The sequence below is a fragment of the Neodiprion pinetum genome, chromosome 7 (assembly GCF_021155775.2).
Source record: "Neodiprion pinetum isolate iyNeoPine1 chromosome 7, iyNeoPine1.2, whole genome shotgun sequence".
Classification (NCBI taxonomy): Eukaryota; Metazoa; Arthropoda; class Insecta; order Hymenoptera; family Diprionidae; genus Neodiprion; species Neodiprion pinetum.
The window spans coordinates 13,995,985-14,010,725 of NC_060238.1; the positions used below are offsets into that span (position 1 = coordinate 13,995,985).

Consider the following 14,741-nt stretch of genomic DNA (forward strand, 5'->3'; position numbering starts at 1 on the left):
TTTTCCCCGATACTTTTAGGAGTAGGTTACAGTAAACATTCAAGATCCACATAAATGCAGAACGGAAAGGTTTCTTTGTGCTTCAAATTTTTGAGCTTCAGAATCTTGTCCTCTTCTGTTTGTAAAATAACTTTGGTTTGGTTCATACTCATGCAATCAACTCTGTGTTCCAACAAGCATCTTTCATCTTTAAAGTAAGTTAGACACCCATCACATAACCAAATATGATGTGTACATTTTGAAATTTGAGAACTTGTCAATCGCGATGAATTTCGAATCCATGCAAGATGATGTGTTACTTTCTTTTCATAACTTTTCATATCATCATCAATTTCAGTCTCTAATAGTAAAAAATGAATTACAGGTTTATTAGACTTGTTTCGGCTTAAGTAAACGGGTACAATTTCACTGTGCTTTTTTTTCAGTACCTTCTATACCATAGACGTTAATCGAAAGTTATTTAAGTTTTTAAATATCGGAATTTCATTTAAAGACATTGGAAAATTCAAACCATCGTACTGTAGTACGGTAGTACTGAGCTGAAATGTGGGTAAGAGCTAACTTCGTTGGAATTCTAGTTGTTGGCTGGAAATAGGGCTGCGGTGACCGACTAAAGAAAGAAATATAAGTCGCCGTTACGAATGTGACGACAGCCTTCTGATCTTGAATATCCTCAGATAGTGGTATGTATGTGAACACACTATCTCGTAATGGCACGTACTTGTTAATATTCACAGTCAAATTGATTGTTTCGATCAACGGACAGCCAGAGTGTTTTTCTTAGAAATCCTCCATTTTAGCCAACACTTTTTGCTTCACATTCTCTTCAAACAAGCCGTATATGTCCGTTGGTTGGAGGATGACTTGATTTTTAGTATTGAAAAATTCAATTTCCCCTATAATTTCAGCGTTCTCCGTTACACTCAATCGACAGGACAAGACACGGTTCGCTTTTAAACTTCCTGCCTTTTGCAACATCTTTTTTAGACTTGCAACGATGAGGTGTTTTGCATCTTCCAAGAACCCGCTCAAATCTTTATGCCGCAGATTGTTTATGGCTCCCGTTCTAATGCAACTCTCGAAAGCTGTCTCCAAATATTCCCATCGTACTTGATCGCTTCTCCGTCGGCTTTGTAATCCGTCACCCACTTTCCGAGATTGTTGAAATTTAGCTGTTAACGATTTCAAAATTCCAATTGTGGTCAAAATTCGTGTCTTCTGTCCGATCGTTGAGGCGTTGTTTCGTGAAACTTCATTCAAAAGTTTCGTATTTCAGGTTCCATATCAAATCCACTTTTGAATCCCTGTCGGTGGAAATTTTTCGGATAAAATCTCGAACGCTGTCTCCATGATTTTCATTAATTTTAAGCACTTTTCGGAATCTATATTTGTTTTTTCTTCTTTCAATAGCACACACTTGACAAAGCTATAGTTGCAAGGCTTGCTTCAGAATGACTGCTCTTCGCTGGCACGGTCCCTTTTATGGGTAAACAACAACGTGACTTACACTTTGTCGAAAATTCGCGAAAAACCATATGCAATATTCTTTAACAAAAAGAATTTCAAGATATTTCTCGAACGAACGAACCTGGAGCACGTGTAAAATGGTAGGACAGTTCTTCGAACTTGGCGAAGAAGTTTTACACGCCTCACGTACGAGAGAGCTGTGGTAGTTAACTAATCGCAAGAGTGATACACGAAAGTATAGTCGTATTAGTAGATGAGGATGTTTCATTTAGCCTGCGGCTATCAGGTTGACGATTTCTAGGCCTACGCACTAGTGCAGATGGACGGAGTGAGACAGAAATATTTCACAAACGTAATCGAAAAGTTTCAACCACTTCGTGATTCTATATAGGTTTAATTGTGAACCTAAACACATGAAGATTTTATACGACGAGTGGGTGCCCCATACGTCTGATGAAAATCATTTGCAGTCGAACCATCGTAGCGTTTAGGTGGGTGATTGAAATCAATGCAATTATAAAGTTTTTACGTTTATTGTGCAACAACTTCGAATTTTACTTGAGTGAAAAGAAATAATTTAACATGTGTGCTTTTTTTCAGCTTTTATCAACGAATTCTCAAAAATTTTCTGAAATTTTTGAAAAGGTTCTGTGATGGGCAATCCAGACTTTGGACGACTGAAGAAATTATTTTCACAAATTTCAACGCTCATTGATAGATAATCGAGACTTCAAACGTGTGTGTTCAAAACTTATTTCCCCAGAAAATTGAGTATGTTCGTATGAGACACAATGTTATAATTCCGCGAGAGTGGGTTATTCACTTACCAGCGAATTTCTTGTTGAGGATCGTTCGTATGGCCATGGTAGTGTACAGCCATAATGGTGGTGACGAAAACAACATCATCGTGTATCAAACCGGTGTTTCGGCGAAGCCTTGTCGCGATCAATATGGACATAGGATGTTCCAAAAAGTGTAAGATGCAATTATAATTTATATAATCAATTTTGTTTTTTACATGATTCATTTGTTTGATAATAATAACGATTCTACAGTAAGAAATTTGAAGCACTACATTTTCTTTTTTAGTATCTTGTAATATAACAGTTTCATGACATTGATGAAGATTATTTGCTTTACTTTTTTTTCTACAATAGCAATTGTACAACTTCGTGATTCTAGGTTTCTTAAATTTTTTAAATTACATTATGAGTGTTTTCTTTGTTTCAGATCTCTTTATTGGTTAACAAATGGCAGTCAGTTTAATAGTAGTAGTATTAGTAGTATCAGTAGAAGTAGTATGTCATTAAATATACGAATACTTTTATAGTAGACGAAGAAACAAGTTTTTTTGAAAAAAAAATATCGATACTTTAACAGCAACCGTTTCTCCTCCATCGCCTGTATCAAGTTTTGAATTTGGTTCTCGTCCTCGTTGAGTAGTCGCACAATTCGTGCTGGTAAGAAGACACTGCACTCATTGTTCAGGTTTATGACGACGCGTTTACCAAACCTGGTTTGGACTCGTCGGATGTTTGTCACTTTATAGGTTTTGAAGATTTCCAGGTCAGTTGATTTTTCGGTTGAAGGAAATTCGTTCCAATCAGAATCTTTGGTTGTTATATTTCTTGAGAAATTCAAAAGTTCCAATTTTGTTGTCACATCAAGTTAAAACTCGGCGGACGATTCCGAGAATTTTTTGTCGACCTAAATTTCGTTCAGGGTCGTTGCATGAGCTTCCTAACGTCGTACCCCCCTCTGCCCCTCAAAACCTCTCGGTCGTCGGAGAATCTTCTCGAACCTTCTGGAAGCTCTCAAAACCTGACACGTGCGAGGATTCGCGGTCGAACGTCCGAGAACGTCGATGAGCATGTTAAGCGAAAGCGCTATTCATCTGGTAAGGGTGAGACTTACGGTAACTGATAGCTAATTTCAAATACTTTTTACCAATAAAGAACACACGAGGGATAAAAACTATAGCAATTTCGGGGATTTTTTACCAACGATTATGGCCATTTGGGGGATTGTTTAGTGACGATCATGGTAATTGGGGAGATTTTTTGTACCGACTATCGATCGGCATAGCACATTTTGTCTTACGAGTAGGGGGGGGGGGGGGGGGTGTACCTTACAAAGGTTTGCGTCTGGGGAGCTTGCTGGTAAAGAATGTGTTTCCACGCAGAATCGGACTTGCTGTACTACTATTGTAAAACCCAATTTCGAAAATCAATTTAACGATCATCTTATTAATGATAAATGTGTATTTGAATTGAAGTGTTGTGTGAATCGAATTATTCTAATCACGCACCGTGATAGCTGGCACGATCTGCAACATAATTCTAGATCAAGACTGAGCGAACGAGAAATCATTGCGAACAGATCATCGAAGTTCGTGAATCGAAACACCACAAGGTTTGTACATCGGGCTTATGTCGAAAATCATGCAGTGAATGAAAATTTTCTCGCCATGTTCTTCCCAGAACGTAACAACAGCACCAACAATATAGTTCCGAGATAAACAAGTTCGAGATGTTTACTAAAGACTTAAGATTTACTATTGGAAAAACTAAAATACCAAAGCATGTTTTGCATAAAAATTGTTTCGTAATAAAAATGGAAAAAACGGGTTTCGTGGTCAAACATTTCTCCAACACTTTTTTTTTGTCGTTTTTGGATCATTTTCTGTTATCACAAAGAATCATCTTTATACTACAAAAGAAAGAATTCAATAAGGAATGAGTGATCAGGTCTGTTAAAGAAAAAACACGGTGATTGCGAGGAAAATGTAATAACGAACAACAACCTACTGGTGCATAAAAACTTCACGGAGTAGAGCGAAGAGCCCGAGCAAGCTACTGAATGATAGTGAATTTATTGAACAAAATCAAATAAAACTCAAAGTACATGAAATGTTGGACAAACCACCACAAGTTAGAGATTTAACTTCCAACTTAATCCATCGCGGTTGAAATGATCATTGGCTTGACTAAAACAACTTAGAGAGCTCTTCAACCTATTGGAGGGTACAACCTACGCAATATTATTGCAATGCACGCTGTGATACCGGGACCGCCCTCTCTGCTAGGTCAGGTCACCGTTCGAAGGAGGATTTCCGGATGGCAAAAGCCCAGCTCGTTACAGGACAAACCACTAGTGCAGTGTCGCAATCAGTGCACCTTCACGAGACAGCACTAACGTGTCTTTTTTGACACAATTAACTACAGATATATGTATAGTGTTCAACTACCACAGAATAATAACTCTATACGTGACGACACAGTTGAATGACAGAATTGGTAAATTGTAATAGATATAGTAATTCATAGGTATAGTAAATAGATATAGTAGATTGTAAGAATAGATCATCTAGAAAGCTGTAATAGATGCTGAAGGCACGATTGTTTTCTGTGCAATCTCTTCTATATATGCCTTGAAACGAGTATTTTCAGAAAGCCCGTTTGTGTTGAACCACCCCCCACACCCAGTGCAGTGGATAACCATAAGTCCTCCTGAGTGCATGCAAGGAGGCAACTCAGGCCTTCCCTTCAAACTCAAGCCGCTTTCTCTAAATTATCGCTCGTAGACGAACGCTGAGCGCGTTTGTCTTTCAGGCCTGGGTTATGTTATTTTGAAACTACTTTACAATTGTTCTTATATGGTTAAACAAAAGGAGAGTTTTACCTGGCTCATCGCAATCAGTTGTAGACCCATGTGACCTTCTTCGAACTGACCAGTAGAACCATGGCATGTAGACTCCCAGGCTGAGTTCGTGAAGAGGCATCTATAATATGCAACAATAAGTAAAAAGAGTGAAAGGAAATTGATAAATACGATTATACTGATTAAGAGGCATGTGATCCCTACCCGTTACACCTTGAATCACAGGAGCGCACTGGGCGCGAATATTGCGCCCGCTTCTATCCGCAGAAAAAATAATTTTTGCCGGGTCTCGGATCAGATGTTCCCCTGTTTGCCAACGGGCCGAATCGTATGATGTGTCCACGTAGAGCTGTGGTAGCAGTATTCACCGTAGCCTTAGTAAAAAGCATTATCAACGAACTTCTGATCGAATTGCATGTTCCCAGTTATCAGTACTGCAGTTCTGGTACAAAGTTGGTTAAACAGTTTTTGACACAGCCTGCATAGATCACGATAAAGCTTATTCGAAAAATCGTGAGAATATTGAAGCTAGAAGCGTCGCGGATGAAATAATAGCTCAGAAAATTTGAAAACAGGTTTTTGCAAAGTACGCGAATTTGGATGGACAAGTGACCGCTTGCATGGGTTGTATCTGACACAATGAAAGTGAAAATAAAGTGAGGCATGGGGTGACAGAAACCAAATTATGTTTCGTTGCACAAAATCATACGTGTGGTAAAACAGTCTGTGATTTCGAACAACAATGCGAAAATAAGTATTGAGTCTGCAGTCCAAGGTGCTCAAGTAACTGTAAGAAAATGAGTTGATCAACGTGACGCGCGATCGCCACGCATTCTTCCGGTACCCTTGGAAGTTATTGGATTTTTACCTCTTATCACACCTACTCTTGCCGGTCTTAGCACTATGAGTGCATTAGCTAGAGGCGCAGCAGGTATAGCAAAGGCTATGAATGACGCAAACGTGGCTGAACGGAAATCGGAGAAAAACAAATGGCATAATGAAACGATGGAAGCCGTCGCTTTGGGTGAAGGTCTCCATTTTGAACCGTACAAGGCGGGTTCAAGTGGTCGTCTTTCAAAAAATTAAATGTAAAGCTACCACGCCGACCGTTAACCAATTGGAAATTACTAAATTGTGCAGAACATAATGAAAATTTTACAATTCGGAGGGGTTTTTATGTGCAATGAAATGCCTAAGAACGGACCGCGTGAAAACGAGATGCCGTTAGCTAATATGGATGATGAAGATGGCCCCGGAAGACACTGGGTTATATACAATAAACGTGACAAAGATGTTGTTTATTCCGTCGGTTTCGGTTACCTTGAACCTCTGTTAGATCTTGTAGAATATCTCGATCTTGGTAGCGTTAGGTTCAAGGATGAAAGATATTTGGATGACGATAGATTTGAATGCGGACCCCTGTATCTGAAATTGCTCAACAATGTTCTATATAAACATGATTCGTAATTTAATGAGGTCAGTGTAACAATTGCAGTCATGCATGATTCATTCACGTCAACGATATCGGGAATGTTTTTGATTCTCGAAGCGCAGATAATTTGCTGCAGATAAAAATGAATCTTTCGGTTTTGTAGAACTGTCAACCTTCAACTCCGTTGCGGACGTTGATATCGCTTACAGAAAAATGTAGATAGCTGAGACAGAAGCGATTCTCCCCCTTCGGTTTTGCTTCACTATCGAATATATATAATCTAGGTAAAAACATCTAAAATGTCCAAAAATCCGCCTAGTTATCGAAACCATATCACAATAAAAATTCAAAAACAACTTAGGTATTGCCAGTCTCTGTCGTGAAATCAGGAAAGAACCCCAAGCCCTACGATCTCTCAGCAATTAGGTATATGTCGTGAAGTCGGACCTCGCTGTTTCGTGTAGTGATATCGAAACATCATTCCAAGCGCTACGTATTTGGCAGGCACATTCGCTTTGCATTTTTATCGAAACGTTCATACTTGTTCGTGACGTGTGTGATCCCGTGTGATAATTCTGTCTCCAGGACTATCTGTTACCATCTATTGAAACGATTTGAGTTTTGTCACGGTCGCCAATGAAACGTTTCGCGTCCTGTTACGGTCGTCAATGAAACGATTCGAGTTTTGTCACGGTCGCCAATGAAACGTTTTGCGTCCTTTTACGGTCGCCAATGAAACGGTTCGAAATTATTTATCCGCGGAATACCGCGGGGATTTTATAAGTAATATGAAAGGTAGCGCGGTGGTTTCGCACATACTCGAATATCGTAATAGTTTTAGGAATTTCCTGTTTCGTGATCGGAACGGCAGGATTCGGTCTCTGGACACGGAAGAAAGGTGAAAAATAATTACTTGTTAATTCTTTGGTGAGCTCCTGAAAGAGGTTGCTAGAGTTTGACCGTTTTAAATTGGTTTTCGAGAAAGCCTCAGAAGTTGTTTCATCACTCTCATGAGCAATGGCACGAGTGGAATAAACCCATCATCACAGGCCTTATGAACGGTTGAGGGTCAAACTTGTTCTGTGATTTTGAGGCAAGACACAGAATAATCGCAATGAGCGATTTACTCGTGAGGCGAGAAATTTGCTTTCTAAGAGGAAATCTTTGAGTATTGCTTATGTTATATCCCCAAGAAGTGGGGTTTCTGACAGGAAAGAATGTCGTGAATTTGATTTTCTTATAATGTTAAGAAATATTGTTGAGAGGTAGGAAGGAATTGGTTTTTCTTCTTTGGTTTGATAATGATTCGTTTTGCACGCGGCAAGACAGAATATTATTGACGTGATAGCATGGTGGTCAGAAGGACGGTATATGACGATGGGAAATCTTCATTGACAAGTTATTATTTGGTATTGACATTGATTTGTTTTGCAGACGGCAAGACAGAATATTGTTTATGTATGCGCCAAAAATAATGTACGCATTTGGAACTTCCAACTCTGAAAACCTTGCCCGTTGAATTTCGTGACATTCCGAGTCGAGATCGCTTCGGACATTCTGGATTTTCGATTCACTTTCGCTCACTCGCGAAAAATACGTTAGACATGGCTGCTCGCACGCCGACCGCGTGTGCTCTATATAAATTTTCCTAATCTCTCTAAAATTACACAGCCAACGATGACTGGGCCCATAACCTGTTAAAGATGCAGGTTAGATCGGAGAGAGAATTAGGGTAAATTTATATGAAATCAGAATTTGCAGAACAATTTTGAAAGTCTTTATTATAGATACACGGAGACATGTGGGTTTATCAGCGATTCCTTTTCTACTCACTGATTTTGCCGTTTGCGAACTTGTCTATCTCAACCGCTCTCTCTCACACATACACGCAACTCGCTCGTTACATTTTTTTTGCCCCTACTCCGGTCCTTGCCGAGGATTATCAAGCATTGTCGATTTACGCGACAATGAGGCGAGTTGCTTCCTCACGCTCACACACACACAGGAACGCGCATCAAACATATCCAACGAATGTCATCTATAAGATTAATTGCACAAATTGCCAAAAATTTTACATAGGCCAATCTTCACAACATTTAAAAAAAAGGATCGCAAATCACAAATACGACATCAAAACACATGATCCAGAAAAATCGGCATTGGCGTATCACGCATTAGTTGAAGGACACAAGTTCAACTTTGAAAATGTAACAATATTAGACAAAGAGAAAAACTGGCATGAAAGAATTGTAAAAAAAATGATACACATATCAACAAATGATACTGTAAACAAAATAACAGACATCGAGAATCTAAGTCACCTTTACGTAGACATTTTACAATATCGCAAAAAACATACGATGTTAAAGGTCATGTCAACAAAGCGTCAAGTATAATAACAATGACACAGATAAATATATGACATTAGATCATCGTTATGATAATCAACATTGAGCAGGTCAATTTGACAGACGGATAGTTCACTTCCTTCTATAACTGCATGTGAGAAACAACTGTTAAGCTAAGGAATGTCTAGAAATGTGAGTGTATAAGATTTCATCATTTTATGACAACATAACAACTATAACAAATAATGGCATTTACGTACAAATTTTAATCGAAAGTTCAAATTGTAAAATATGTAAAATTCAAATTAGCTAGTTTTCTAATTCTCTGTATAATATTTCTTTAAGAAACCTGATGATGGCAGGTGGGGTCCTGCCGAAACGTCGTAAATAAAAGCATCATTCCATGAATTGCATTTTGTCATCATTGACTGTTAATACGAACGAAAATTCAATCATTCTTTCGTCAGTTCACTGTCAGGTTGACCAATGGCATTTATTAATATAATCAACGTGTGAACCTTGCTATTGGTAGAATTTGGTATTCCAGGCAACGAGATGATAAGGCTCAGCCCAACGGAATTGCACCTCAAAGAATTACTACACACAATCATCACCATTTCTTTGGAAGATGCATCTTTCCTCGTTGTGCATGAAACGAGATTAGAACTAAAGGACTCTGTAGCAGCAGTGAAGCAGCAGCTACTGGTACTGATTGGCATTCAGAAGGTATCGCAAGCATACCAGTAGCAGAAAGTTGTACGCTTGTTGAAGAACCGCAGTGCATACCCTTAGATAAATTAGTACATTTCGAGTATGAACTAAGAGGTGTCGATTACTGGCAAGCAGAAAAATAAAACATCCAACTTTTCCAGTAGTTAAAAACAGGCTCAAGCGAGTTAAGTCTGAACAACAGTCACGAAGATATAGGGTACAAATCACAGCTGGTGGAACACGTAAGGGTGAGTTGATTCGGATTGCAAGATGTGCGTTTGATATGTTTGTCGCAATAACAGAATCGAGATGACCAGTTCACGATGTGGACATCATCATGTTCCAACGCTGGGCATTACAAGAAAGGATCAGAGAAGAATTGCCATCATTTTTAGCCGGACACACGTGGTAATGGACAATCTTCTTGTTTCTCGTAAGATCGCAAAGCACGTAACAAGGACGAGCATCGCTCAAGAGCAGAACTTGGATGAGCGGTGCAAAAGTTTCGTTAATGAAGTGAGTAGTATAGCTATGAGAGTTCTGAGTACAAACACCTTCTCTACCGACCGAGCCGCTCCGCGCACCCCAGACGCAAACCCTTGAAGGTTACCCACGATAGGACTGCTGATGTGTAACATCAACCACTCCGAATTCCTATCCCACGGTAGGACTGCTGATGTGTAACATCAACCACCCCCACATTCTTTTCACACGTTATCAACCACGTGACATTCCAAAATTAATAGTTCTGGAAATTGTTTTTTATCCACTCGGATATCGCTGATGTGTAACATCAACCACCTCACATTCCTTTTCCACGTTATCAACCACGTGACATTCCAAAATTGATGGTTCTGAGAATTGTTTTTCACTTACTTGGATGTTGGTTTGATATCCAAGGTCGACCGATAGCCGCGGTACATTCAGAGCCATGGATCTGCGGTGTTGGGTTACTATCGCTCTGGGAATGCTAAAAGGTGCGCGCGCATACACAAACATACGTACAGCTGCCCTATAAAAAGGACGGTCATCACTGCAAACGATCATTCAGTCACAACTTGTCAAGTATACGTGAGGAAAAAGCTCAAGATGGAATCCGCGAAGTGTTTGAGATTGATCGATATTATGGAATCGGCGTACAAAATCTTGGACAAATCATCATCAACAGCAGAGATTCAGAAATGGATAAAATTTGGAAGTCAAAATATTAGGCTTCTGAACAAAATTTTGCGAAAGACTTCATCCATTGGAGAAAAGATGAGAATTATCACAACGATCGGACTCTTGAAAGCGCTCGCGGAAAAATTCAAACGTCTTCAGAAAACAGGTGGAGGTACGCGGAAAGTAAGAAGAAGCGATCGAGTTCACTGGGAAGATTTGGAATCAGCTTTCGAGGGGAGAATTCGAACTGGATCCATCGTCAATTTGAAGCATAAAGATGTGGAGAGATTTCTAGAAGACGCAAAGGTACTAGCTGTGACGAGACTAAAAAACGCTCTGAAGAAAGACAGGAGCTTGAAAACCAACGTTATCCAGGCTTGTAAATTTGAAGTTAGAAAAGATGATCGCACGGTGGAAGAGATCAAATTTTTTAATACGAGAAATGAAATCATCCTCCAGACAACTGATATCAAAGAATGGTTCATCGAAAACGCGACGGAGCGTTTGTTGAAGAAGGTGGAAGATTTCCAGGAAATGGATTCAGGCTGGTCGTTACTTGAAATTATAAATCTTACCGTCAACAATAACAAGTACGTGCCACTACGAGGCGGTGTCTTCACGTACACACCACTACCCAAAGATATTCAAGATAAGAAGGCTGTCGTCAACATCCGTAACAGCGACTCGTATTGCTTTCTTTGGTCGGTCACCGCAGCTCTGTTCCCAGCCGACAACAACAATCCCAGTAAAATTACTTCATATCCGCATTTCAGCTCAGTGCTACAATACGAAGGTTTGCATTTTCCAATGTCTTTAGACCAGATTCCAAAATTTGAGAAACTTAACAAACTTTCAATCAACGTTTATGGTATAGATAGTTCAGAAAAACAAAAGCGCAGTGAAATCGTCCTCATTTATTTGAGCCGAAACAGGTCTGACAAACCTGTAATTCATCTTTTAGCGATAGAAACTGAAATCACTGACGATGACGATGATAGTATGGAAAATATTGAAAAAAATAGAATCTTTCATTTTACTTGTATTCGAAATTTGTCTCGATTAACAAGTTCTCAAATTTCTAAACGTAATGGTCGTACTTGGTTGTGCGATAGATGTTTGACTTACTTTCATTCTGAACGATGTTTAACAAAGCACAATGTAGATTGCATGAATTGGGTATTTGCATGATTTTTATATTTCTTAACTTTTGATGTTTTTCGATTCTATAAATTTTTTTAGAATTTTTGAAAAAAAAATATTTTGTTTTTGTTTATAAATATTTGAATAATTTAATAAATAAAAGTGGTCCTAAATCACATAAAAGTCACGTGACATAAAACGGAATGTGATTGGTTTGACGTCATTGTGCAGCTACTAGCGCGTTTATTTGAATCCACAAAGAGGAAGGTACAATATTTTAGAAGCGCTAAAAAAATTTTAAGTAAGTTTTTTAAACTTTAAGTTTGATACATTGTATAATTAATGTCAGACTTCAGTGAAAATAATTAAAATAGAAATCAATTTTTGTGTGGTGTTTTTTTTTTTTTTAACTCACACGGATAATTGTGTGGAGGTTATGATCACGTCAATGTTATTATACTAAGATTGTTAAGCAAGCATTAGTTTGACAGCAGTGCAGTTAGTGATTATTAATAAAATAATAAAATGCCCCGACGAAAAGTGGATCCAGGTTTTAGTGAAGCACGATCTGATAATTTACCACGAGTTGATGCATTTATGGTTGCATCCTATCTCGCATCTAACTCTGACTTTGTATCAGCAGAAATGAAAGGAGCAAAAGCTAACCTGTACGTATACTTTAATACAGCTATTTGAATTAATAATAGTTAGAAATGAATTGATACCTTTTTTATCAAAAAAATAAAAATAGTATCTTATGAGATAGTGAATAAATGATCGCAGTTATCTTACTATTTGGGTTAAACTGCTTTGAATTATAGATCAGGGAGAAAGTCATATGGAGATGCACCCGTCGAATTTGTACAGCTGAAACTTCATGGATCTGAATGTACTCTCAAGTGTCTTATTTGTCCTGAACACAGAGTACATAATAAATCATATAGAGTGACTTTAGTCTTGAATATTGTGTACGAAGAGATTTTATCGACTCAATGTCATGATTGTGCGGCATCGCTAGGTGAATGAAATAGTATAACAATATTCTAGGAATAACCAGTCCTGTTATTGTTTCTTTTAATTTTTTTTTTTAATATTTATGATACACTCGTTATATGATAAGTTGAAAATGCTTTGAAAATGTAATAACCTCAATTAACTTATTTTTATATCTTTCCTAGGTGGACGTAAACACGCTATTGCATTTCTAATGTGATTACACAGAAGATCTGAAGAACCTTCACCAACAGATGTTGAATGTTACTGGCGCAAATCTGTTTTATCTCAAGTTGGATCATCAATCAAATTTATTAGGGTGAAAGATTTTGCTTCTAATACAGATACTACTGCTATAGCTAAACCTTTTAATACACTACAAGAATTTGTGAATAGAACAAAACAAAAAACAGTACAGAGCCAAATCTTGAAATATTTTAGTTCAGAAAATACTGAAAAAAGCCTATCAATTCATAATTTATTAGTGGACTTTATCAATTTAGGAGGAACATCATGTGACGATTTCTTAGATTTTTGCAACAATCGAATGTCTCCAGATTTGTGTGATAATATTGGAAAATTCACTCAAGACCAAGCAGATTGTGATCTTTGGTTGTCATTGCGATACGGACGAATCACTGCTTCAAAAGCATATGAAGCGTCCCGGTGTAATACACCTGATGGAACGTTAGTAGAGTTGCTGGTTGGTGGTCAAAAACTACGTAATACAAAAGCTATGGAACGAGGCAAACAATTAGAAGCTATGGTTTCACAACGAGTTGAGCAGAAGTTGAAAAGAAAATTTCAAAAATGCGGCTTATTTTTATGCAACCAGTACCCATACTTGGGAGCTACGCCAGATGCAATAGATGAAGAGTTTGTTGTCGAAATTGAATGCCCGAGGTCTGAAAAGAGTACTCGTACATACATTGACACTACAAATTACAATAAAGTCTCAATGAAATATGTTACTCAAATGCAGATGCAAATGCTTTTCACAGGAAGAAAAATGGCATTATTTATTGTAGCAGACTCGAATTTTGAAGAAACACGGGAATTTAAATCTCTCACTATTGATTATGACTCACAATTGGTGGACAAATTATTAAAAGATTTGAATAGGTTTTGGAAGAAATGTATTTTTAAACATTTATTTAATTCTTTGCAATAAATTAAGCTATCAAATTGTATAAATACAAAACTTTTATTTGTTTGTATTAATATTTTCTTAATTTTTATTAAACATAGTTTTAATGTTAATAGAACTATAGTGAAAAATATAAATATACGCTATATATAGATTTTATATTCAACTATTTACGTCTTCTTGATCAATGGTCCTTGTAGATTAGTTAGAGCAGCAACAATTGTCATAATATTATCCATTTTAGGAATTAATTTAATGTTTACACATGAATGAGGTTCGCAAATTTCAAATTCTCGTATCCTTCTTATCAATCTTTCAATGTGAATACGAAGACTTGCGATTCGTTTTGTAGCAATAACTTCTTCATGACTTGGTTTCTTGTCAGCACTTACTGTCGGAGGTCTAATTAACGTACAGTTTTTACCAATCACCAAGTTTTCAATGTGTTTAAAGCCTCTATCAGCTAGTACAGCAGCGTCTGGTTTCAAACAATCCAAATATCCAGATTGAGAGACGATTTCAGCATTCGATATTCTACCACCGAATCCAGGTGAAATAAAATTAACTATTCTATCAGGAGTACAAGAAACTAAATATTTAACCGTATTAGACTTTTTGTATTCAGACCAAGTCAATGATTGTTTTACAGGATCTGTTGACTTTTCTATTTCAATTTCTAAAC

The 14,741-nt window shown here is 37.7% G+C and overlaps 1 protein-coding gene and 1 pseudogene across 1 annotated transcript in view; both read left to right on the top strand.

Annotated features, from left to right (window-relative positions):
- Positions 1–14,741, top strand: part of Fife (regulating synaptic membrane exocytosis protein fife) — a 2,091,151-nt gene that overhangs the window by 1,773,144 nt on the left and 303,266 nt on the right. The window lies entirely within an intron of this gene.
- Positions 12,342–14,083, top strand: LOC138191244 (uncharacterized; annotated as a pseudogene).